The sequence below is a fragment of the Papio anubis genome, chromosome 1 (assembly GCF_008728515.1).
Source record: "Papio anubis isolate 15944 chromosome 1, Panubis1.0, whole genome shotgun sequence".
Lineage (NCBI taxonomy): Eukaryota > Metazoa > Chordata > Mammalia > Primates > Cercopithecidae > Papio > Papio anubis.
This window is the reverse complement of record NC_044976.1, coordinates 93,884,075-93,909,610: the sequence shown is the minus strand read 5'-3', so window position 1 is coordinate 93,909,610 and position 25,536 is coordinate 93,884,075. Positions and strand designations below refer to the sequence as shown.

Below are 25,536 nucleotides of genomic sequence, written 5' to 3'. Positions count from 1 at the left end.
ATAGTTCTTTTCATTTTGAGGGGAAACAGTTCTACTCACTTTCTCATGAGTAGTATGTAGACTTACTCAACTCTAAGTTTGAAATCTTAAGTCAAAACTCACATGAGCATAGAAATGAGAATGCACAATTTCAAGAATATTAGGAGACTTAAGTGTTATGTCAAAAAACGGTGAGGCTCCTAATACGGGAGTGGAGTGTGATAAGAAAAAATATCAAATCAAAACTCAGAAAGGTAAAAGTGCTTTCATGAACCACCAAAACAACCAAAAGAGGACTTAAATGCCAACTTCCTAAATAAATCTGAACTCCAAGAAACTGTGCTACTGGTTCTGTCTAAAGAGTTTCTGCAATCGCATACTCATTTCACAAAATGTTCTTAGATACTCACTGATTTTTGGCCGGGCTCTGCAGGCTGAGTGTGGAGAGGAGGAGAGTTAAGAGATGAAAACAAGTCCATGTTTCCAGTGACTACAGCCTTTGGTCTAGACAAGTAAACACAATATGCGACAATTACAAGTTCTTTCACCAAGCTGAGGGTACAAGAATTATCACATTTCCTTAGCAGTGTGAAGTTCAATATTATGGTATAGGTTAAAGTAACAGAGTAGGAGTAGCATATACCTCCCACAATTTCCCAGAGGACAAATAATTTGGAAATGCTCAGGAACACAGTAGCCCTCCAAAAGTACACAAAGTCTGGGATATTAACTGGTCATAATTGTTTTGTTTTGTTACAGTATACAGATAATAAATTTATTTTTCATCATGATAAAAGAAAAGCAAATAAAATATATGAGAATTTGCTACTGGTTCTGTGATCGTACCATTGTGTGGAAAGATCTGCCTCCATCATGTCCAAGTAATCTGTACTCCCTCCAAAATATTGGCTGCACTCTGCCATGCTTGATTTCTATGCGTGAATGATATCAAGACAGTTCCAGCTTGCTTTATGGGAACCCATCCATATGGCCCAAATTTACCAATATAAAAGCTCAATGCCTTCTCAATGTTATAAAAACAAGTCACTGGTATCATTAGGGTTTTTGAGTTTTTCTAGTTAAAATAGTATCCAATATTTAATTTTGGTGATACTATAAATGGATTCTTTTTATTCATTATATTTTCCCACTGTATTACTAGTGTAGCCAGTTTTTATTATCTAAAAGAGGGTTGAGGATTGTGTGACTTTTTAGATATCCTTTTCTCCAAACTCATAAAGGGACTATCCATGAGTAAACTCTGCCATTTTAGCAAAAGTGACTGCAAATGGAAAGATAGATGTATATCAAGGAACCACAGGTAAAACTCGGAAAATTAGAACTGGATTTCCCTTTTAAAAATTATAGTGGAAGGAGGGAAGAAGGTAGGAAGGGAAACAGAAAGAGAAAAAAAAGAGGTGGGAGGAACGGGAGGGGGGAAAAGGAGGAGAAATACAGAAAGAAAAGGATGATTTTTATGAGGCAAAAGAAGTCATGAGTTAGGAATTTGTCTTTATGTCAGGAAAAAGTAAAAAAGATTGACTTGCCTGCTTCTTAAATAAAGAAGTCTGAAACTTGATTCAATAACAATATGAGATCTGAAATTTGATTCAAAATAATACAGGAGGGGGGAAGAGGCTATAGTGTGAGTGGGGCAGAAGCTGATCATAGGTTAATGATTGGTGGGGTAGAGTGATGGGTACATGAAGATTCAGTATTTCATTCCCTCTACATTTGTGTATTTCATATTCTTTTTAATAAATGTTAATTTTTAAAATGTGTTCAGTAGATAATACATCAGGATATTTGAGTTTTGCATAATGCTTAACTAAGGGAAAAAGGACAAAAATAAATCAGGAAAATAGGAGGGAAGGAAAAGGAAAAACCAGAGCCAAATGGAGTGAATAGAGTTGGTGGATGATATTAAGAGACAGAAGATGACAGGTTCTAAAGTGATGTGTTTAACAGATGTATGATTTAGGATTAGTTCGGGTGTAAAAAGCACAGAGCCTAACAGTGCAGTGGCTTTAACAAGATACAATTGGTTTTCTCTTAAACGTTCAAGTCTGGAGGTAGGCAGAGCTTTGGTGCTCTCCAGTGTCAGGATACAAGTTCCATCTATTTTGTGGCTCTGCTCTGCACAGATTTGATTCCCATGGTCATGCTGTGGTCCACGGTGGCTTTTGGAGCTCCAGCCACCCGTCAGAAGAATGGGATTCAGTCCAATTTCATTGGCTAGAACTCAGTCCCCATGACTGCTGCCAGTTAAAAGGGAGCTTGAAAATGTTGGTTTTAATCTGAGAGGCCCTGTACTCATCAAGATGAGTTTGGGTCAGACGGATAGCTTGCAAATTTTTTTTTCCATTCTGTAGGTTGCCTCTTCACTCTGTTGATTGCTTCCTGTGCTGTGCAGAAGCTTTTAGTTTGATGTAATCTCATTTGTCTATTGTTTTTGTTGCCTCTGCTTTTGAGGTCTCACCCAAAAAATCTTTGCCTAGACCAATGTCCTGATGCATTTCCCCTATGTTTTCTTCTAGTAGTTTCATAGTTTCTAGTCTTAAATTTAAGTCTTTAATCTATTTTGAATTGATTTTTGTATATGGTGAAAGATAGGTACCTAGTTTGTCTCCACTAGAATTTAAACTTCCATTAAACTTCCAGGGGCCTTATCGTGCTTGTTCACCTCTGTATCTAGATTTTAGGAATCTAAAACAGTGCCTGGCAGATTAGGAATTCAATACATATTTATTGATACAAATAAACTCATCATAAAGTTCATAAATTCTTGATAAAATAACTTAGACTTATCAAGCATCTACCATATGCTAGTCATTTTATAAAATTTCAGGCATTTTTATGAGTGAATGAGACAGTCACTGCCCTCCAGACACTTGGAATCTAATCCCAGAGGAGCACCAGCATTTCCTGGGATGAAGTGATGAAGGTCCTGCCAAAGAAGTAAAAGACCATTGGAGAAGGCCTAGGATGCCTGGTTTGGCCATTGTGGTAGAGTTTCCCCATCATAGGATTAGGGGAGGAGGAAGAAAGCTTAAGGAAATGTGTCTGGAAAGATAGATCTCTGACTTTATTCTTCAACAAGCATTCATTGAGCACCTTACTATGTGCCAAGTATTGCACCAGGTCCCAGGGAAACTGGTTTGCAACAGGAATCTCTTAGAAGTTGTAGTGTAGTGGGAGGGACAGGTCTTAAAAGATCATACATGTGGTCATCTGCAGCCTGCAGAAATCATGGAAGTAGATGATTGCTGGTCTGAAACACAAGAATTTCACAGTGACGGTGATGTACTTCCTGGCAATGAAACAAAGAAGCACTCTTTTGCTGGTGTTTCTAACACAATCTGGATCAAAACAATAACCCCTTTGTGGGAGTGTTGCTGCATTTCCCTGTTGTTTTTCACTTTTTAATATTATTTCCTTCTGTTTTTAGCTGGGGAAAGAAGTCAAAATAGAGAAAATCTCCCTTGAAGCACAATTGCCACCTGCTAATACCACATTGGCTTTTGTTTCCATCTGTCTGTCTGCCTCTCTCTCTTTCTCTGTCTCTTTGCCTTAGTGATATAAAAGCTATCTAAGAATAAAAGGCTAGGCTATAATACTTTGTCATTTGTTGTTTTAGGTAAAATGTTTGTACATTTATGTGATTCTCATTGCCGTTCAAAACATTAATTAGCCAGAAATTTTTTCACCGATAGCTTCATTAGTTTCAAAATGAACATTATACATCCAGATGAAACACAGCCAGAGCTTCTACTATTGGGATCATATTACCACATACTTTGTCATTACCTCTTTCCCCTTTTTCCTAATTCCTTACTTCTCCCCTTGGTGAATTCTTATTCATTCTTGAGATCCGAATCCCACTCCTCCTATACTTCCCCATCACTTATCATATAGAACTGTATTTGCTTATATGTCTATAATCCCAGTAGATTATGACTTTCATGAGATGAGGGTGCATTTCTATGTCATCTTTGGTGGTATTGTGTCCCTAATTGGTGGGTTCTTGGTCTGGCTGACTTCAAAAATGAAGCCGGAGGCCCTCATGGTGAGTGTTACAGTTCTTAAAGATGGTGTTTCCGGAGTTTGTTCCTTCAGACATTCAGATGTGTCTGGAGCTTCTTCCTTCTGGTGGGTTCGTGGTCTCGCTCACAGGAGTGAAGCTGCAAACCTTTGCAGTGAGTGGTACAGCTCTTAAAAGGCAGCACAGCTGGAGTTGTTTGTTCTTCCCAGTGGGTTCGTGGTCTTAATGGCTTCAGGGGTGAAGCTGCACACTTTTGCGGTGAGTGTTACAGCTTTTAAAGGGAGCAAGATTTATGGCAAAGAGCTAAAGAACAAGGCTTCCACCATGCGGAAGGGACCCCCAGCGCGTTGCGGCTGGTTAGCGCAGGCAGCCTGCTTTTATTCCCTTATCTGAGCCCACCCACATCCTGCTGATTGGTCCATTTTACAGAGAGCTGATTGGTCTATTTTACAGAGAGCCAATTGGTCCGTTTTGACAGAGTGCTGACTGGTGCGTTTACAGTCCTTGAGCTAGACACAGAGTGCTAGAGGGAAAAGTTCTCCCAGTCCCCACTAGGTTAGCTAGACACAGAGTACCAAGTGGTGTATTTACAAACCCTGAGCTAGACACAGAGTGCTGATTGGTGTATTTACGATCCTCGGACTAGATATAAAAGTTCTCCAAATTCCCATCTGGCTCAGGAGCCCAGCTGGCTTCACCTAATGGATCCTGCACAGGGGCTGCAGGCAGAGCTGCCCACCAGTCCTGAGCCGCGCCTGCGCTCCTCAGCCCCTGGGCTGTCCATGGGACTGGGCGCCACGGAGCAGGAGGCTCAGGACCCCGGGAGCCCACTGCACGGGGGAGCTCAGATGTGGCTGGCTGCAGGTCCCAAGCCCTGCCCCCGCGGGGAGGCAGCTAAGGCCCAGCGAGAATTCGAGTGCAGCGCAGGCCGGCCAGCACTGCTGGGGGACCCGGCGCAACCTCCGCAGCTGCTGGCCCGGGTGCTAAGCCCCTCACTGCCCTGGGCCTGCGGCTCCGTGTACGGGGCCCGCGGAGCCTGCAATCACGCTTCCCGGACCTCGCGCTGGCCTGGACACACGCGACCCCGGTTCCTGCCCGCGCCTCTCCCTCCACACCTCCCCAGCAAGCAGAGGGAATCGGCTCCAGCCTCGGCCAGCCCAGAGAGCGGCTCTCACAGTGCAGTGGTGGGCTGAAGGTCTCCTCAAGCCCCGCCAGAGTGGATACTGAAGCCTAGGAGGCGCCTAGAGTGAGGGCTGCTAGCACCTTGTCACCTCTCAGTATCTCCAACTCTTAGCACAGGGCCTGGCATGTAAAAGACATTGAATATTTGTGGAATGAGTCAAGAATGAATGAATGCATGGTTATAGTGTGTAAGTAAATATGTTATGGTTCACTTTTCTTATTACCTCCACTCTGATGTCTACCAGATTTTGTTAGATCTTGAACATGTTGACACACATCAGTGTTAAGCAGGTAGATTAATACTGATGTCTTTACTTGATTCACATTGACAATAGTGAAGAAAATACAAATGGGCAAATGAAACAATGGATTAATCCTAACGAAACCCCACAGTTTCATACAGGAGCCGAAAAGAGGAGTGCATGCCACCTTTACAGTAACTTTTCACATTTGACTAATAGTTGCTCACAGTTACTACTTCACTTGATTATATTATGCGCAAATAAAAATGGCTTTCAAAGTAATTTAAAGCTACTATACAATATAAACTTTTGAAATTACTGGGTTGAGTCTGGAAGTCATGTGGTAGGTAAATCTATACAGTATTTATGTCCCAAACTGAAATGAGATACCCCATGGTACCTGATCCAGGCTAGCTAGAAATCTATCGTATTTCCACCTGAATAAGTGAGTAGGGTATAATGTTTTGTTACTATACAAGTTACTATTAATCACTTTTAAAATAACTAAGTCACTCATAGATAGGCAAGTGATGTGTAACAATATAACCATAGTAATTAAAATTAAGAAGAGGCATTTAGATATCTAACTCTATAGGTCATGATCTCTTAAGAAGCTTCTTTTTCTTTTGTATTTTTTTTTAAATTTTTCTGATGCTTCTCCTTTTATTTTTCTGATGCTTCAATATGTTGTTGACCATGGCTTAAATTAACAGATCAGATTATGTTGAAGGGGGTAGGGGATTCACTGGAGAGGGATCCAAGGGAAATTTTTATTGTTGATTAAAATGCTCTATTTCTTAATTGAGGTAGTAGTTACATGAGTTTAAGCCGTTTAACTGTACCTTTAAGAGCTGTGCATTTTATTTTATGTACATCTCGATTTTTTAAAGTATTGGGGGAAAATAGACAGGTAAGCAAGTTCATATTTTCACAAGATTCCCGTTTTTTTCTGAATTTGGGCTGAGTATGCTCTCAGCTTAAAAACTAAAGGGAATTTATTCTTTTAAAAAATATGTAAGCTTTGCTACTGCTTGATTTTTATGTTATAACAACAAATCTTGGCAAGAAAAAAATACAAGTTTCAAGTGTCTTCAATTGGCACCAAAGTGTCTCTGTGAATGAAATGATAGTAGAATTGAAGAAAACCAAATCTTCACTTAGGGAAAATTGTTTTTAGCCTAAAAGTTCAGCCTACCATTGTCTGTTAATATTAACCAAAAGAAAAAAAAATGATCGATTCAAGTACACCTTATTTTACACAGACTGTTATTCAAAAAAAAAATTTTTTTTTGAGACCAAGTCTCGCTGTCACCAAGTAGTACGATCTCAGCTCACTGCAATCTCCACCTCCTGGGTTCAAGCGATTCTCTTGCCTCAGCCTCCTGAGTAGCTGGGACTACAGGCATGAGCCACCACACCTGGCTAATTTTTTGTATTTTTAGTAGAGACAGGGTTTCACAAAGTTGGCCAGGTTGGTCTTGAACTCCTGACCTCAAATGATCTGCCCACATCAGTCTTCCAAAGTGCTGGGATTACAGACATGAGCCACTGCAGCCAGCCGTTATTCAAATAATTTTTAATGCATTAAATGAACTCACTATTTCAAATAATTTTATAATGATATTTATTTTTGGCTAAGTCAGGTACCTGTAGTGATATGGGCAGTCTAGTATTCTTTATATATCACTTTTTATTTTATTATTATTATTTGTAGAAACAGGGTCTTGCTATGTTGTCCAGGCTGGTCTAAAACTCCTGATCTCAAATGATCCTTCTGCCTCAGCATCCCAAACTGCTGGGATTACAGGTGTGAGCCACCATGCCCAGACTGTATATCACTTTTTAGATGCATTATATATATATATATAAAAACATCTCTGAAATCAAGAAGCTCCATACCATCAATGGCATCTTGCCTTGGCATTAGCCAGGCAGCAGACAAGATGGCTTGCACATGCATTATTTTGTCATATCCTTGATGACTTGATTTCTGAGATCATGAAATCTTACAGAATGACAAAATGACTATTAACATCTTGGAAAGAAGTCCTGGAGGTATTAGTGGAGTTTTGGGGGGAATTGTGGTGGCACCTTAGATTCTATGAAAACTGATCTTTATCAGTTGGCTTTGTGTCTGTTGGCTTTTCAGCCAGGGTTATGGTGGAAGAGTAGGGACGAACGACCTGGAATCAAATAATATCTTAAATGTATAACAATAACCGTACCATTTATTGAGTAGCTACTATAGGCCAACAGTTATGCTAAGTGCATTATGTACATTGTTGCATGTTATTCTTCCCCAAAACCCCAAAAGGCAGTTATTATTGAACTTTTATTCCTTCAGAGACATTAAATAATATGTCCAAGGTAAAATTGCAAAGCAGAATTTGAACCTAGTTTTGAGTAACCCCCCCTCAAAAAAAAGCTCTTACTTTCTGTTCAGCAACTTCCCTCACCCCACCCCCAACATCCCTAGGAGTTCAAAGTGAAAGCTTAAAGAAGGTTCTGAGAGCTAGAAAGAGATAGAGAGAATGAGAATCCCAGCAACATTCAGTCACTGTTCAGGTTGTTCTCAAAGCCAGCTTTACCTTTGATTTGGTGGTGCAGCTCTTTCTTCAATTATGTAAGATATCTTAGAATCCTAATATCAAAGCATCCTCTTTTTTTTTTTACCTTAGCTAGTTCTATTTGGGATTTTATTCCTTGTAACCAAAAGCATACCATTGTAATGTATACCATTTATACATTTTACTAGTAATAATAAAACATTACTTTTCACACACCTCTAACAGCCAGATTTGAGCCCTGCTGTCTCACTTCTTTAAAAGTGCGATGAATGAAGCTGACTGTTTCAGTTACAAGTCTGTGACTTTGGAAGCATCTGATTCTCTGTAGGATTAAACTATGCCCTAATCAGCACTGGGTAAGAAGCAGTAAAATAAGCACAAAGAACTTAGACCATGAGTCAGCTCAGTTTTCCTGAGCAGCTCTGTTTTAGTGTAAGTTGCTTAACTTCGATGAAGGTTTCCTCCACTGTAAAAAGATGCAAATTACATGATGATTTCTGAGAACCTTTCTGGTTTTTAAAATTCTTTCCTCTCACACAGATTAAAGTCATCCAGACATTGCATGGGTTACATGTGAGTATATCCAGTGGATTTCATGGCCCATTTCACTCCCAGTTTCTTTGATCATATGTATTGTCTTCTTAATAGAATTCAAATTCAGTATTGTCAAGTGATATGCTTAACAAAATTAAATGAAGACAATGCCACTGTGCTCAGTAGTGAGAATTTCTAAGAACTATGAAATACCTATGGATGAAATAAAAGAATAAACTGATGTTATAAACCTTATCTCCAACTACCTCATGATAGTTTTTATACTATAAGACTTGTGACTGGGGAAAGGAAAAATCACTAAGTTCTGAAATGGTGCAGAAAGTTTCCATTCTCCCTGCAGTTGAAGTCAGATCTTCAAAGCTAGATAATGAGAAGGAAATGGAAATGTTCTTGTTTTTCCTCATGGACTATTGATTTTATTTATTTTTTTCTTTTTTGAGACAGTCTTGTTCTGTTGCCCAGGCTGGAGTGCAGTGGCACAATCTAGGCATACTGCAACCTTCCACTTATGGGTTCAAGCAAGTCTCATCTCTCAGCCACCTGAGTAGCTGGGATTACAGGAGTACACCACCATGCCCAACTAATTTTTGTGTTTTTTGTAGCGACAACGTTTCGCCACGTTGGCCAGGCTGGTCTTGAATTCCTGGCCTCAAGTGATCCACCTGCCTTGACCTCCCAAAGTGCTGGGATTACAGGTGTGAGCCACAGCACCCAGCTTGATTTTAACTTTTATTACCAAAATTGAATGTGGGATTGCTTTTGTCACCAAAATCATGACCTTTTAAAAGCCCACCTTAATAAGTAACTTGCAATTATAAAAAAGTTTGTGTACTCAATCTTAGCCAATTGATACAGTTTTACAAATCAAAAACTAAACTCCTTAGCCAAAGTGTTGACTTGGAAAAACAAAGCATAGGATGCAATTTGGAAATTATTCTATTATCGTTTCTCTCAAAAGCACAAATCATTTTTTTTTCCAACAAAAGTAGAATTGATTCAATAAAGAGCGTTAAAGTTATAATGTATTTGAGGGGATGCGACTCAATATATTTTTATATTTAATGGTGTCATATGATTCACTGAAAGAACCATCTCCAAAGTCAGTAATATTTATGGCTTGGAATTTTTGATAGCTTTGTATTGATGCCTAACCTACTGATACTTAAGCAATTATTCAGGGGTATGATTTCCGTCATGTGTTCATTACTTTGGGTAACATTTTAAGAAAGGGAAAGCAAGGAAAGGAACAAAACTATATTTACTAAATACTAATTATGTCCACTGTTTTCATCCGCAGAATGAATACAGGAATGTCTGCCTGCCTGTCTGTGCATACTCTGTGAAGCAATACACCAGCATTACATGCTGACCCAAGGATAGCCAGTACGCCTTCTGCAAGAGGAAAGTTTGTGTTTCAAAATCCATCAAGGTAAATCTTTGGCTGCCCACACTCATATCCCCAGACATCAGAGAATCTTAGTCATCCACATGTAGTGAGGCCCAGCTACGGTGCTAGTTCCAACAGTACATAAATGGCTGTGACTGCCAGGAGGAAGCTGACTCAGTATGGCTCCCCAGTCGCTAGCAGTGGTGATATTCACAATATTTAACAGTGAATGCAGCTTGAGGCCTGGCCAATCTAACAAACACTAGGTATAAACATCTCTGCTGGCTGGTGCAGTGCACCCTGGCTGAGTGTCAGCCCCAGCAATTGAGTGTCAGCTTGAGCAACCAGTGCAACTTTAGAGTTTACAAATACACTTAAAAGTATATTATCTCATTTAGTCCCCCAAAATTATGTTATGTAGGTATTATTACTTTTCTCAATTTATGGGTGAGAAAATTGAGGCTTACAGAGGTCAAGTAATTTTCCCTAGGTCACACAACTAGTAAGTGGTAGAATTTAGATGAACTATGGCTGACCAGCACAACCAGTTTGCTTTCTTCTGCGGTTTCTCTTCTATTCCCAATGCTAATTATAGAGAGCAGAAACTCTCTAATTTTTTACACGATACTACCTATTCAGAAGTCAGAAAATGAAAAGTGACAATTAGGCCAGGTGCAGTGGCTCATGCCTATAATTCCAGCATTTTGGGAGGCTGATGCAGGAGGATCACTTGAGCCCAGGTGTTCAAGACCAGCCTGAGCAACATAGCAAGATCCTGTCTCTACAAAAAAAAAAATTAAAAATACACATACACCTGTGGTCCCAGCTATTCAAGAGGCTGAGGTGCAAGAATGACTTGAGCCCAGAAGGTCAAGATTACAGTGAACTGTAATCATACCACTGCACTCCAGCTTGGCTGACACAGCAAGACCCTGTTTCAAAAAATAAATATTAAAAAAAAGATCTTGATCCAGTACTTCAGCTTTGTGTTATTCAAATCACTCAGTTACAAGTCGTTTCCACTATATGACTTTTTACTTGGCCTGTGGAAATGTTAATGACTGTGCAAAGAAACATGTGAATAAGACACGTTCAATATTATTTTCGTGAGGCTCTTCTTCACTGCTCTCAACTTCTGCTACCATCAGCATGTTAATCTGTATTGAAAAAAATGAACCAAATAGCTAGCTTCCTGGATAAAATTTATCCTATGAGTTTAATCTTAGTAGGCAAGGCATGAAGTCATTCAGTGTTTTTTTTTTTTTTTTTTTGAGATGGAGTCTTGCTCTGTCACCCAGGCTGCAGTGCAGTGGTGTGATCTTGGCTCACTGCAACCTCCACCTCCTGGGCTCAAGCAATTCTCCTGCCTCAGCCTCCTGAGTAGCTGGGACTACAGGTGCATGCCACCATGCCCAGGTAACATTTTGTATTGTTAGTAGAGACGGAGTTTCACTGTGTTAGCCAGGATGGTCTCGATCTCCTGACCTCATGATCCACCCGCCTCAACCTCTCAAAGTTACAGGTGTGAGCCACCGCACCCGGCTGTCATTCAGTCTTTTTAAGGATTAAAAATCCATTTATCCTGGGGAGACGAGACAAAACTCTGATGCATAAAAATTCCAAATAATTTATGTAGAACCTCACCCTCAAGGAGGTAGAATACAATTGCCCACTCCTTGAGTACAGACTTCACATAGTGACTTCCATCCATAAGGACAGTACGAAAAGAGAATGGGGAAGGAAGAGTAACTTAACAGTGGAGAAACCTGACAAACACCATATTGGCCATGTGATCAAGGTCAACATCGACAGCGATAAGTAATGCTGGCAGTATGTACCCTTGATGTGAGGGGATTAAAGTGATACTTTACTTCTGTGGTCTTCCTCACCCAAACCCACAACCCCAGTTTAATAGTGAGAAAAGCGTCAGACAAATTCCAGTTGACGTACATTCTACAAAGTACCTGACCAGTACTCCTCCAAGCTATCAAGGTCATCAAAAACAAGAAAAATCAGAGAAACTGTCACAGTCAAGATGAGACCATGAAAAGATAAACTTTGGCACATGAAAATTTTAGAGTTAATTTGAGCAGTGAGCAATTCATGAATCAGGCAGCACCAAACCATATGTGGTTTGGGCTCCATAGAGGGGGTATGAGGAGAACGCTTTTATGAAGTGTTCATAGAAGCAATACAAAGAAAATGTTTGACTGGTTAAAGTAAGACAGTATCCTTCAAGTCTCTAGTTGGCAGTTTCTGATGAGTAAAGTTACTCTGAGATGGGTTTCAAGGTTTGCTTACACAGAAACCCAGAACACAGATCTCTCTCAGCCTCATGGCTTCCCAGAAACCTCTCAGCCTAATGGCTTCCCAGTTACTTTTGTTTTTTTTTAAACATAACTAAATGTTATGTATCCTGGATGGGATCCTGTAATAAGGAAAGGATATTAGGTAAAAACTAAGAAAACCTGAATACAGTATATATTTTAGTTAATAATAATGTATGAATATTGATTTATTAATTATAACAAATGTATCATATTGATGTTAAGATAATAGGAAGAGAAGTTGGGTGCAAGGTGTATTAGAATTGTCTGTACTGACTGCAACTTTTCTGTAAATCTAAAATTGTTTTGAGATATGACGTTTATTTTTAAAATAATTCACTTAGCATTTTGGCATTTCAATAGTTGATCGTGATATACCAGTCCCTTGGTTAACTCAAAATTCCTAAAGAGACAGATAATAAAAGTGAGGCTGGAAATCCTCAAAGCCACACTTTCTTCTGAGGAAGCCTACCTGCAACATTGTCACTCTCCACCCTCCCCCCTCCCCCAAGCCCCCAACCCCCCTACCCCAAACACACACAGCATCCCCTCACAGTATCCTTTCACAGCCAAGATTCCTGCAAGACAAGTACAGCTGTCCCTCCCTATTCCTGGATGACTGGTTCCAGGACATTCCTGTGATACCAAACTCCAAGGGTGCTCAAATTCCTGATATAAAATGGTATAGTATTTGCATACAACCCATGCACATCCTCCAATATACTTTAAATCTTCTCTACATTACTTATAATGCCTAATATAATGTAAATGCTCTGTAAATAGTTGTTATACTGCATTGATTAGGGTATAAAGAAAAAAAAAAGCTGTACATGTTCAATATAGGCACAATTTTTAAAATATTTTCCATCTGAGGTTGGTTGAATACATGGATGCATAGTACATGGATACTGAGGGCCAACTGCAGTCTCTACTTCACCTCTCACTCACTCTTCAAACCACTGCAGTCATGTGTCTACCCAACAATGACTCAAAGTCCAAATCCAGTGGATTCTCCTCAGTCTTCATCTTACTTAACCTGAGGAAGATTGAAAGTACTGATCACTCACTACTTTGAAACTTCCAGTTTCCTCACCACAGTCTCCTTGGTTCTCCTTTTATCACTCCTTCTCGTTTACCAATATAGCAAGATACTCACCTTTCGCCATTTTTTATTTTTGCCTTTTAAAAGGTGACAGAACTTTAGCTTCTTGTTCAGAAGAGTTATATGAATAAACTTCTAAGTTATGCAAATGTAGGGTGAGTGGCAGCTAGCATAAGAGGATGTTCCCCATGGAATGCCTTCTTCCTCACTGCCAGAGTAATAGATCCAACTTGTCAATAACAAGTATGTTCCTGGTGGTCTTTGGCTAGAGAGCATTGGCAATTTTTGTCCTATATATAAGTAAAATACTAAACACATTTATATTATTGCTTATGTGATTAAGTGACTTTAAGTAATGTAAAGAATGGGAGGAAGTCACACACACACCTGATAGTTGATCTGTACATTGGCACACAGCCAGTACTTACCAAGTAATTAAACATTGCTTTATGTTGTCTATTATCCTGTCTAATCATTTCAGCATGCTTTTTGATATTACTTACATTATTAGCTATTAAACAGTTACACTAAACAAGAGATTTCTCCAGACAGAAGGAAGATTTTGCCTTACTTGTTTTAAAAGAGAGTTCAAATAGGGGTCTGATTAGATGTAGCTCAGGTGCTGCTCTCTTGCACACATTTGGGAAGCCCGAGCTTATGGATGGCAATTATAGTGTGTATTGCAGGATGGATACAGCACTTCAGACAGTGAGAAGATCAAGATACTGAGCTACTCTGTGGAAGCAAGAGCCCACCATTCCTTTCAGAGGGGCTTGCTCTGGTTACATTAACTCTTCCTTTATCTTCTTCTACAACAGTCAGTCTACAAACAGATATAGACAGCTTCTCTGTGAAGGAAGTTTTCTGTCAAAATTAGAGAAGGACCAAGTTTTACCTCTGGGTTCTTTCAATAAACTGGGAAAGTCTGAATTTTTATAGGCTATCAAAACGGGGTTGTGTTTCTATCCAATTCTGTCTAGATCTTAAAAAAAGGGAGAAACTCCAGGTTGGCATCTGGGTTGTACATGTTATCAGAAAAATCAACAGAAACTTTTTGAATTCAAGTGGAGAGTGGAAGTGGCTGCAAGTAGACTATGAACTCTTTGAGGAGGAACTCTTCTGATATGGTTTGGCTCTGTGTCCCCACCCAAATCTCATGTGGAATTGTAATCCCTGTGTGTCAGGGGAGGCACCTGGTGGGAGGTAATTGGATTACGGGGGCAGACTTCCCCCATGGTGTTCTTATGACAGTGAGTTCTCACAAGATCTGATGGTTTAAAAGTGTGTGGCAGGAGGACTCTTCCAAGATGGCCAAATAGGAATAGCTCTGATCTGCAGCTCCCAGTGAGACTGACAGAGAAGATGGGTGATTTCTGCATTTCCAACTGAGGCACCTGGTTCATCTCATTGAGACTGGTTGGACAGTGGGTGTAGCCCACAGAGTGTGAGCCGAAGCAGGGCGGGGCATTGCCTCACCCAGGAAGCACAAGGGGTCAGGGGATTTCCCTTTCCTAGCCAAGGGAAGCCATGAGAGAGACTGTACCGGGAGGAACAGTACACTCCTGCCCAAATACAGCACTTTTCCCACAGTCTTCACAACCAGCAGACCAGGAGATTCCCTCTGGTGCCTGGCACAGCAGACCCCATGTCGACGGAACCCAGCAAGCTAAGATCCATTGACGTGAAATTCTCGCTGCTAGTGCAGCAGTCTGAGATCGACCTGGGATGCTGCAGTTTGGTGGAGGGAGGGGCATCTGCCATTGCTGAGGCATGAGTAGGCAGTTTTATGCTCACAGTGTAAACAAAACTGCCAGAAAGCTCGAACTGGGTGGAGCCCACCGCAGTTCAGCAAGGCTGACTGCCTCTCTAGGTTCCACCTCTGTAGGCAGGGCATATCTGAAAAAAAGGCAGCAGCCCCAGTCAGGGACTTAGAGATAAAACCCTCATCCCCCTAGGACAGAGCACCTGGGGGAAGGGGCAGTGGTGGGCACAGCTTCTCCAGACTTAAACATCCCTGACTGACCACTCTGAAGAGAGCAGTGGTTCTCCCAGCATGGCATTCAAGCTCTGATAACGGATAGACTGCCTCTTCAAGTGGGTACCTGACCCCTGTGTAGCCTTACTGGGAGATACCTCCCAGTAGGGGCCGATGGACACCTCATACAAGAGAGCTCTGACTGGCATCTGGCGGGTGCCCCCCTGGGACGAAGTTTCCAGAGGAAGTATCAGGCAGCAATATTTGCTGTTCTATAGCCTCTGCTGGTGATACCCAGGTAAAGAGCATTTGGAGTGGACCTCCAGCAAACTCCAACATACCTGCAGCTGAGGGGCCTGACTATTAGAAGGAAAACTAACAAAAAGAAGAAGCATCAACATCAACAAAAAGGACATCCACATGAAAACTCCATGCGTAGGTCACCAACATCAAAGACCAAAGGTAGATAAAACCACAAAGATGGGGAGAAACCAGAGCAGAAAGGCTGAAAATTCCAAAATCCAGAATGCCTCTTCTCCTCCAAAGGATCACAACTCCTCACAGCAAGGGAAAAAACTGGACAGAGAATGAGTTTGATGAGTTAACAGAAGTAGGCTTCAGAAGGTTGGTAATAAGAAACTTCTCCAAGCTAAAGGAGCATGTTCTAAGCCAACACAAGGAAGCTAAAAACCTTAAAAAAAGATTAGAGGAATGGCTAACTAGAATAACCAGTGTAGAGAAGAACATAAATGACCTGATGGAGCTGCAAAACACAGCACAAGAACTTCATGAAGCATACACAAGCTTCAATAGCCTATTCGATCAAGCAGAAGAAAGGATATCAATGATTGAAGTTCAAATTAATGAAATAAAGCAAGAAGACAAGATTAGAGAAAAAAGAGTGAAAAGAAACGAACAAAGTCTCCATGAAATATGGGACTATGTGAAAAGACCAAATCTACGTTTGACTGGTGTACCTGAAAGTGACGGGGAGAATGGAACCAAGCTGGAAAACACTCTTCGGGTTAATATCCAGGAGAACTTCCCCAACCTAGCAAGCCAGGCCAACATTCAAATTCAGGAAATACAGAGAACATCATAAAGATATTCCTTGAGAAGAGCAATCCCAAGACACATAATCATCAGATTCCCTGAGGTTGAAATGAAGGAAAAAATGTTAAGGGCAGCCAGAGAGAAACGTCGGGTTACCCACAAAGGGAAGCCCATCAGACTAACAGCAGATTTCTCAGCAGAAACCCAGAAGCCAGAAGACAGTGGGGGCCAATATTCAATTTAAAGAAAAGAATCTTCAACCCAGAATTTCATATCCGGCCAAACTAAGCTTCATAAGTGAAGGAGAAATAAATCCTTTACAGACAAGCAAATGCTGACAGATTTTGTCACCACCAGGCCTGCCTTACAAGAGCTCCTGAAGGAAGCACTAAACATGGAAAGGAACAACCAGTAACAGCCACTGCAAAAATGTACCAAATTGTAAAGACCATTGATGCTAGGAAGAAACTGCATCAATTAACAGGCAAAATAACCAGCTAGCATCATAATGACAGGATCAAATTCACACATAACAATATTAACCTTAAATGTAAATAGGCTAAATGCCCCAATTAAAAGACACAGACTAACAAGTTGGATAAAGGGTCAAGTTCCATCAGTGTGCTGTATTCAGGAGACCCATCTCACATGCAAAGACACACATACACTCAAAATAAAGGGATGGAGAAAAATCTACCAAGCAAATGGAAAGCAAAAAAAAGCAGAGGTTGCAATCCTAGTCTCTGACAAAACAGACTTTAAACCAACAAAGATCAAAAGAGACAAAGAAGGCCATTACATAATGGTAAAAGGATCAATTCAACAAGAAGAGCTAACTATTCTAAATATATATGCACCCAATACAGGAGCACCTAGATTCATAAAGCAAGTTCTTAGAAACCTACAAGGGACTTAGACTCCCACACAATAATAGGAGACTTTAAAACCCCACTGTCAAAGACAGATCAACAAGACAGAAAATTGACAAGGATATACAGGACTTGAACTCAGCTCTAGACCAAGCAGACCTAATAGACATCTACAGAACTCTCCAGCCCAAATGAAAAGAAAATACATTATTCTCAGCACCACATTGTACTTATTCTAAAATTGAGCACATAATTGGAAGTAAAACACTCCTCAGCAAATGTAAAAGAACAGAAATCATAACAAACTATCTCTCAGACAACAGTGCAATCAAATTAGAACTCAGGATTAAGAAACTCACTCAAAACCACTCAACTGTGTGGAAACTGAACAACCTGCTCCTGAATGACTACTGGGTACACAACAAAATGAGGGAAGAAATAAAGATGTTATTTAAAACCAATGAGAACTAAGACACAACATACTAGAATCTCTGGGACACATTTAAAGCAGTGTGTAAAGGGAAATTTATAGCACTTGATGCCCTCAAGAGAAAGCAGAAAAGATCTAAAATCAATACCCTAACATCACAATTAAAAGAACTAGAGAAGCAAGAATAAACACATTCAAAAGCTAGCAGAAGACAAGAAATAACTAAGATGAGAGCAGAACTGTAGGACCTAGAGACATAAAAAACCCTTTAAAAAATCAATGAATCAAGGAGATGGTTTTTTGAAAAGATCAACAAAATAGATAGACTGCTAGCAAGACTAATAAAGAAGAAAAGAGAGAAAAATCAAATAGGCACAATAAAAAATGATAAAGGGGGTATCACCACCAATCCCACAGAAATACAAACTACCATCAGAGAATACTATAAACACCTCTACGCACATAAATTAGAAAATCTAGAAGAAATGGATAAATTCCTGGACACATACACCCTCCCAAGACTAAACCAGGAAGAAGTCAAATCTCTGAATAGACCAATAACAGGTTCTGAAATTAAGGCAATAATTAATAGCCTACTAACCAAAAAAAGTCCAGGACCAGATGGATTCACGGCCGAATTCTACCTGAGGTACAAAGAGGAGTTTGTACCATTCCTTCTGAAGCTATTCCATTCAATAGAGAAAGAAGGAATCCTCTCTAACTCATTTTATGAGGCCAGCATTATCCTGATACCAAAGACTGGCAGAGACACAACAAAAAAAGAGAATTATAGGCCAATGTCCCCGATGAACATTGATGCGAAAATCCTCAATAAAATGCTGGCAAACCGAATCCAGCAGCACATCAAAAAGCTTATCCACCACAATTAAGTCGGCTTCATCCCTGGGATGCAATGCTGGTTCAACATATGCGAATCAATAAACGTAATCCATCACATTAACAGAACCAATGACAAAACCACATGATTATCTCAATAGATGTGGAAAACACCTTTGACAAAATTCAACAGTCCTTCATGCTAAAAGCTCTGAATAAACTAGGTATTGATGGACTGCATCTCAAAATAATAAGAACTATTTATGACAAACCCACAGCCAATGTCATACTGAATGGGCAAAAACTGGAAGCATTCCCTGTGAAAACTGGCACAAGACAAGGATGCCCTCTCTCACCACTACTATTCAACATAGCGTTGGAAGTTCTGGTCAGGGCAATCAGGCAAGAGAAAGAAATGAAGGGTATTCAAATAGAAAAAGAGGAAGTAAAACTGTCCCTGTTTGCAGATGACATGATTGTATATTTAGAAAACCCCATCGTCTCAGCCCCAAATCTCCTTAAACTGATAAGCAACTTTAGCAAAGTCTCAGGATACAAAATCAATGTGCAAAAATCACAAGCATTTCTACACACCAATAACAGACAGAGAGCCAAATCATGAGTGAACTCCCATTCATAATAGCTTCAAAGAGAATAAAATACCTAGGAATCCAACTTACAAGGGATGTGAAGGAACTCTTCAAGGAGAACGACAAACCACTGCTCAACGAAATAAAAGAGGACACAAACAAATGGAAGAATATTCTTTGCTCATAGATAGGAAGAATCAATATCATGAAAATGCTATACTACCCAAAGTAATTTATAGATTCAATGCCATCCCCATCAAGCTACCGATGACTTTCTTCACAGAATTGGAAAAAACTACTTTAAATTTCATATGGAACTAAAAAAAAAGCCCACATAGCCAAGACAATCCTAAGCCAAAAGAACAAAGCTGGAGGCATCAAGCTACCTGACTTCAAACTATACTACAAGGCTACAGTAACCAAAACAGCATGGTACTGGTTCCAAAACAGATATATAGACCAATGGAACAAAACAGAGGCCTGAGAAATAACACCACGCATCTACAACCATCTGATCTTTGACAAACCTGAGAAAAACAAGAAATGGGGAAAGGATTCCCTATTTAATAAATGGTGCTGGGAAAACTGGCTAGCCATATGTAGAAAGCTGAAACTAGATCCCTTCCTTACACCTTATACAAAAATTAACTCAAGATGGATTAAAGATTTAAATGTAAGACCTAAAATCATAAAAACCCTAGAAGAAAACCTAGGCAATACCATTCAGGACATAGGCATGGGCAAAGAGTTCATGACTAAAACACTAAAAGCAATGGCAACAAAAGCCAAAATAGACAAATGGAATCTAATTAAACTAAAGTTTGCACAGCAAAAGAAACTATCAGCAGAGTGAACAGGCAACCTACAGAATGGGAGAAAATTTTTGCAATCTGTCCATCTGACAAAGGGCTAATATCCAGAATCTACAGAGAATTTAATCAAATTTACAAGAATAAAACAACGCCATCAAAAAGTGGGCAAAGGACATGAACAGACACTTCTCAAAAGAAGACATTTATGCAGCCAACAGACTCATGAAAAAATGCTCATCATCACTTGTCATTAGCAAAATGCAAATCAAAACCACAATGAGATACCATCTCACGCCAGTTACAATGGTGATCATTAAAAAGTCAGGAAACAACAGGTGCTGGAGAGGATATGGAGAAATAGGAACACTTTTACACGTTGAGGGGAGTGTAAATTAGTTCACCATTGTGGAAGACACTGTGGTCATTCCTCAGGGATCTAGAACTAGAAATGCCATTTGACCCAGCAATCCCATTACCAGGTATATACCCAAAGGATTATAAATCATGCTGCTATAAAGACACATGCACACGTATGTTTATTGCAGCACTATTCACAATAGCAAAGACTTGGAACCAACCCAAATGTCCATCAGTAATAGACTGGATAAAGAAAATGTGGCACATATACACCATGGAATACTATGCAGCCAAAAAAAAAGGATGAGTTCATGTCCTTTGCAGGGACATGAAGCTGGAAACCATCATTCTCAGCAAATTATCAGAGGACAGAAAACCAAACACTACATGTTTTCACTCATAAGAGGGAGCTGAACAATGAGAACACATGGACACAGGGAGGGGAACATCGCACACTGCAGACTGTCAGGGATGGTGGGCTGGGGAAGGGATAGCATTAGGAGAACTATCTAATATAAACGATGAGTTGATGGGTGCAGCAAACCAACGTGGCACATGTATACCTATGTAACAAACCTGTACATTGTGCACATGTACCCCAGAACTTAAAGTATAATTTTTAAAAAGTACGTGGCAGTTCCCCCCTCACTCTCGCTCTCTCCCGCTCCTCCATGGTATGACATGCCAGCTTCCCCTTCACCTTCTGCCATGATTGTAAGTCACCTGAGGCCTCCTAGCCATGCTTCCTGTACAGCCTGTGGAACTGTGAGTCAGTCAAACCTCTTTTCTTCATAAATTACTCGGTCTCAGGTCATTCTTTATAGCAGTTTGAGAATGGACGAATACATGTTCTTTCCAATCCTTGCTATTCAAATTCTAGTCCAAGGTCCAACAGCATCGGCATCCCCTGGCAGTGTATTACACACACAGATTTCCAGGATCAACCACAGACCTACTGAATGAGAACCTACATTGAATAAACTCCTCAATGCACATTGAGAAGCACTGCAAGTCTGTCACTGCACCTTACTCACTGATGGAGAGAAAGGACAGAAGTAAGGAGAGAGGAAAGGAGGCAATCTTATTTTAAAAACTCTTACATTATAGTTGTAAATAAGTATTATAAGTGTTATTATTTTAGTAAATAAGTACTGATTTTAACAAGTAGTCTGAGACTTCATAAACCAGAAAATATTTTAAAATAAAATTTTAAAAATTTTATGTAGTACATGATATGTTCCTTTTCTATTCATTTGTTCTTCAATATATCATTGTCCCAAAATTTCTCCCAACCAATTTTGTAACCTAAGTACTAGTATGGATAAAGTAGCATATAAAATTATTCTTCTTACTTAAGTTGACATAAAAATCCTGTCAGCTTTGACCTAAAGATAAGAGCATTCATATTTTCTCTTGACTAGCTACTCAGCACTGCAGTGTTTACATACTATTTGCCTTTTATTTATGTTTTCAGGGTGTTTCTGTTATCATTGTTGTTGTTTTTAATATTCTCTACCAGAGCTGAGTGCTAACTTTAATTCATTTTATTTGGTAGGAAATAAGTTGTCAAAAATCAAACTGTGTTAAGTCAATATCCAACTTTATAATTTGAGCTCCCTCAAAGTTGTAAAAAAAAAATTTAAGAATCCTCCAAAACTTTTTCAACCTTAGGTAAGCTTAAAGAAAAACTAGAGGTCAGAATTATATGTGATAATGAACCTTGTGAAGAAATAATCTGGTTGATGTAACTACTTTGGGAATTCTAAGTACTGGGTTGGCCCTTATCCTTATTAGCAAATATAAGTGAATGTTTGTAGTGCTCACACACTTGTGGCCTCAAAAACACAATAAACAAAGAGCACAAACCTGGAAGGGTAGAGAACTTCCTTAAATTTAATTGAAGTTCTCCTTAATGTTTGCTGAAGAGCAAGAATTTCTCCAAGTTATTCAACTATTATCTACTCATTTTTACTTGCAAGAAATCAAAAATTATGTGAGGACTGAACAGCTTATAGAACATATTTGTCATAGAAAATTCTATTTTTCATTGAAACTGTTGAATATTTTTATTTAAATACATATTATGTATTTAATCTTAATCTAGACACTTTTTAATATATAAATTGTTCAGCATTCCAAAAATGAATTCATCGGCTTTGTACAAATTACCCTGCCACAATATTTGGTGTGAAGGGTCTCATTAGTTAGGCTTTGGGCTTAGCTTTCCACTTGCATCCTGCTTAAAATAAAGAGTCCCCTTAGTAGAGACCATTCCAAACACACCAGAAAGCCTTGTTCTTCCACAGGATCATCACTAGGCAACTGTTATTTATCCTTAACTTATAAAGACTTCCTTTCCAACCTAGATTACTTACCCACAATTAAATATTTTTAAACACCAGCTTGAAAAATAATGTGTCCTGGAGGCAGAGAGGTTAATAAGTCGACACATAAAGCAAGTGTTTCAAATGTATTTTAGGACAAAATTTTATAGTCAATATTCTAAAGTCACGGAGGATTGTTGGCTCTCCTTTTGGGCAGCGGATCCAGGAAGGACCCAGCAGGGGATTTTGCTCATTGCTTTCCTACTAAAAGTTCATATTCTTTAGGTCAAGCTATTGTTAGAACCACCATTCAGATCATACACATTCATATAGTTTTATTTTAAGTCACCTTTTTATTATTATATAACATGCAGAAGTTTGTACAATTAATATGAATTTTCACAAAGTGAACCCACCCATATATCCAGCACAGATCAAGAAACACAACATTGCCAGTGTCCCAAAGGTCTCCGTTCTGCCCTCTCCCAGTCCTTACTTAGCCTCCACCCCTATCCAAGGTAACTTTTAATATCATAGATTAGTTTTACCTATTTTTGAACTTTATGTAAATGGAATCATATGGTATTAACTCTTTTGTATCCAGCTTCTTTCCAGCAACAATGACATGAGTTCAAGCAGTTCATCAACATTACTGCATGTAACTGTAGTTCATACATTCTCGTTGCTATGTAATATTGAAGAAATATATAACAATTTCTTTTTCTACTCTATTATTGATGATATTTGGGCTGTTTCCAGTTTGGGGCTATCATGAATCATGCTGCTACATATATAGTTTCAAAACAAGAGTAACATAATCAGTTTAAATAAGAAAAAGTTTGGCAGATACTTTTTTCATCATTAATTTCAACTAAAAAAATGAAGCTATTGGATTAGATAGAGCAGAGATGAACCTTTAAATCTAACATTCTATACTCCTACAATATCTAAATACCATGTCTTTCTTTTCATAAAAAGTAGTCTCTACAGAGACAGCTCACTAGTTTCCTATTTCTGCTGTAACAAATTACCACAAATTTAGTGGCTTCAAACAACACAAATTGGTTCTCTCATCGTTCTGGAGGTCTGAGGTCCAGAATGGGTCTTATGGAACAAAATCAAAGCGCTGGCAGGGCTGCGTTCCTTCTGGAAGCTCTCGCAGAGAATCTGTGTCTTGCCTTTCCCGGCCTGTAGAGGCTGCCCACGTTTCTTGTTCCCTGGCCTGGCCTCCAGCCAACAATCCCATCAAACTGACAGCTGCATCTCCAGCCACATCTCCTCTGACTCTCCTGCCTCCCTCCTTCCCTTATAAGGACTCTTGTGATTACACTGGGTCATCCTGGATAGTCCAAGATCATGAAGATCCTTAATCACATCTTCAGGGTCCTTTTTGCCATGTAAAGTAACATATTCACAGATTCCAGGGATTAGGACATGGACATGTTTGGGGGCCATTATTCAGCCCACCACTCCAACCCTCTGAAATTATTCCATTCCCATTCCCCAGTACACTCTGCCCTTGACACCTCACCACAGTAAAACGGTAACTCAATGTCCTTTTGTTTTGTGATCTCACCTCCCAGACATTTACAATGAAGCTCCTTGAGGAGGGGGACTGGCCAGCTCCATGCTGTTTCCCTACCACCAGCACAATCGCTGATCCTCAGTGTGTACCCAGTAAATGTTGGTTGGTTGAGTGGAGAAGTAGCAGTCCCTACATCCTCATATCTTCTCCCTGGTAGATGAGAAGCAGCAACATGTGACATTCAGAGACCTGAGACAGCTGCCTGCAAGTACGGTTTTATTCCATATTCTGGTTTTAACCAAAACACTTAAGACCTCTCTGTGCCTCAGTTTCCTCATCTGAAAAATGAGGTGGCTGGCAAAGGTAATATCTAGAGTATCTGGCTAGCATTAATATTCATTTTAAATGGAAACAATGCTTATGATACATTGTAAAGTGAAAAGGTCAGAATTCAAAATTCTGTAGGTTGTATGATTTAAACTGACTATAAAGTTATACACCAAACAAACCTAAGACGTTAACCAAAGGAGAAACTGAGGGTATATGGGGTATACTGGCACTCTGCACTAGCTTCACAATTTTTCTGTAACTTTAAAATTGCTCTAAAATAAAAAGGTTATCTTTTTAAAGTTGCTTGGCAACAAGCCTAGATTATAAACTCCTTGAGGGCAGGCCTCATGTTCTCTCTCATATTTGTTTATATAAAACCTACAACAATACTTCATACAAAGTGCCCAATAAGCATTGAAATATAAAAAGAAACTGGTTGTGTGGATTTCAGATTAGTACACACACAGTCTCTAACACTCTTCTCAGAACTGTGAAATAAGCTTCGCTATATGTAAAAGTAAAGGCCAGCCGGGCTTGATGAAATCACTGGTCATCAAGGAATGAGATAATGGAGTAGGCTGTAAAAAGATGCATCAGAAGAAGCGTGAAAGGGACCAGAAAGGGGGCATGTAGTTTGTACAGGCATATTTCATCATTTTTTATATATTTGAAAAATGAAAAAAAAATGTATTCATGATTCTCAGTGGGGATAAGGATGGATGTTGAAGGACTGTATATGGTGTTCATATGTACAAGTATGGGCACATATCCAAAACTGGTTGGAAATGTTGATGTTATTTGCATGGATTTTTAAAGTTTGAAAAACATTTGATTAAATTATTCAGTTCTCCATTAAAATCACTTTATTATTTAAAAAATTAAGTTACCTATTAAGCATCAATGATTATTAACTTCACTATCTCCAGATCCGATCATCTCTAAACTGCTTGCTACGGTCTGAATGTCAGTGTCCCCCCCAAAAATTCATATGTTGAAATTCTACCCTACGAGGTTGGTAGGATGGGATTAAGAAATAGGGCCTTTGGGAAGT

The 25,536-nt window shown here is 39.4% G+C and overlaps 1 long non-coding RNA gene across 2 annotated transcripts in view; it reads left to right on the top strand.

Moving 5' to 3' along the window:
* The window catches only part of LOC103886978, a 73,041-nt gene that overhangs the window by 2,637 nt on the left and 44,868 nt on the right, over positions 1-25,536 (top strand). For both annotated transcript variants that reach the window (XR_004176282.1, XR_650882.4), the window contains exon 2: positions 9,865-9,996. This is a non-coding gene — a long non-coding RNA (uncharacterized LOC103886978). The remainder of the gene's footprint in view (positions 1-9,864; positions 9,997-25,536) is intronic.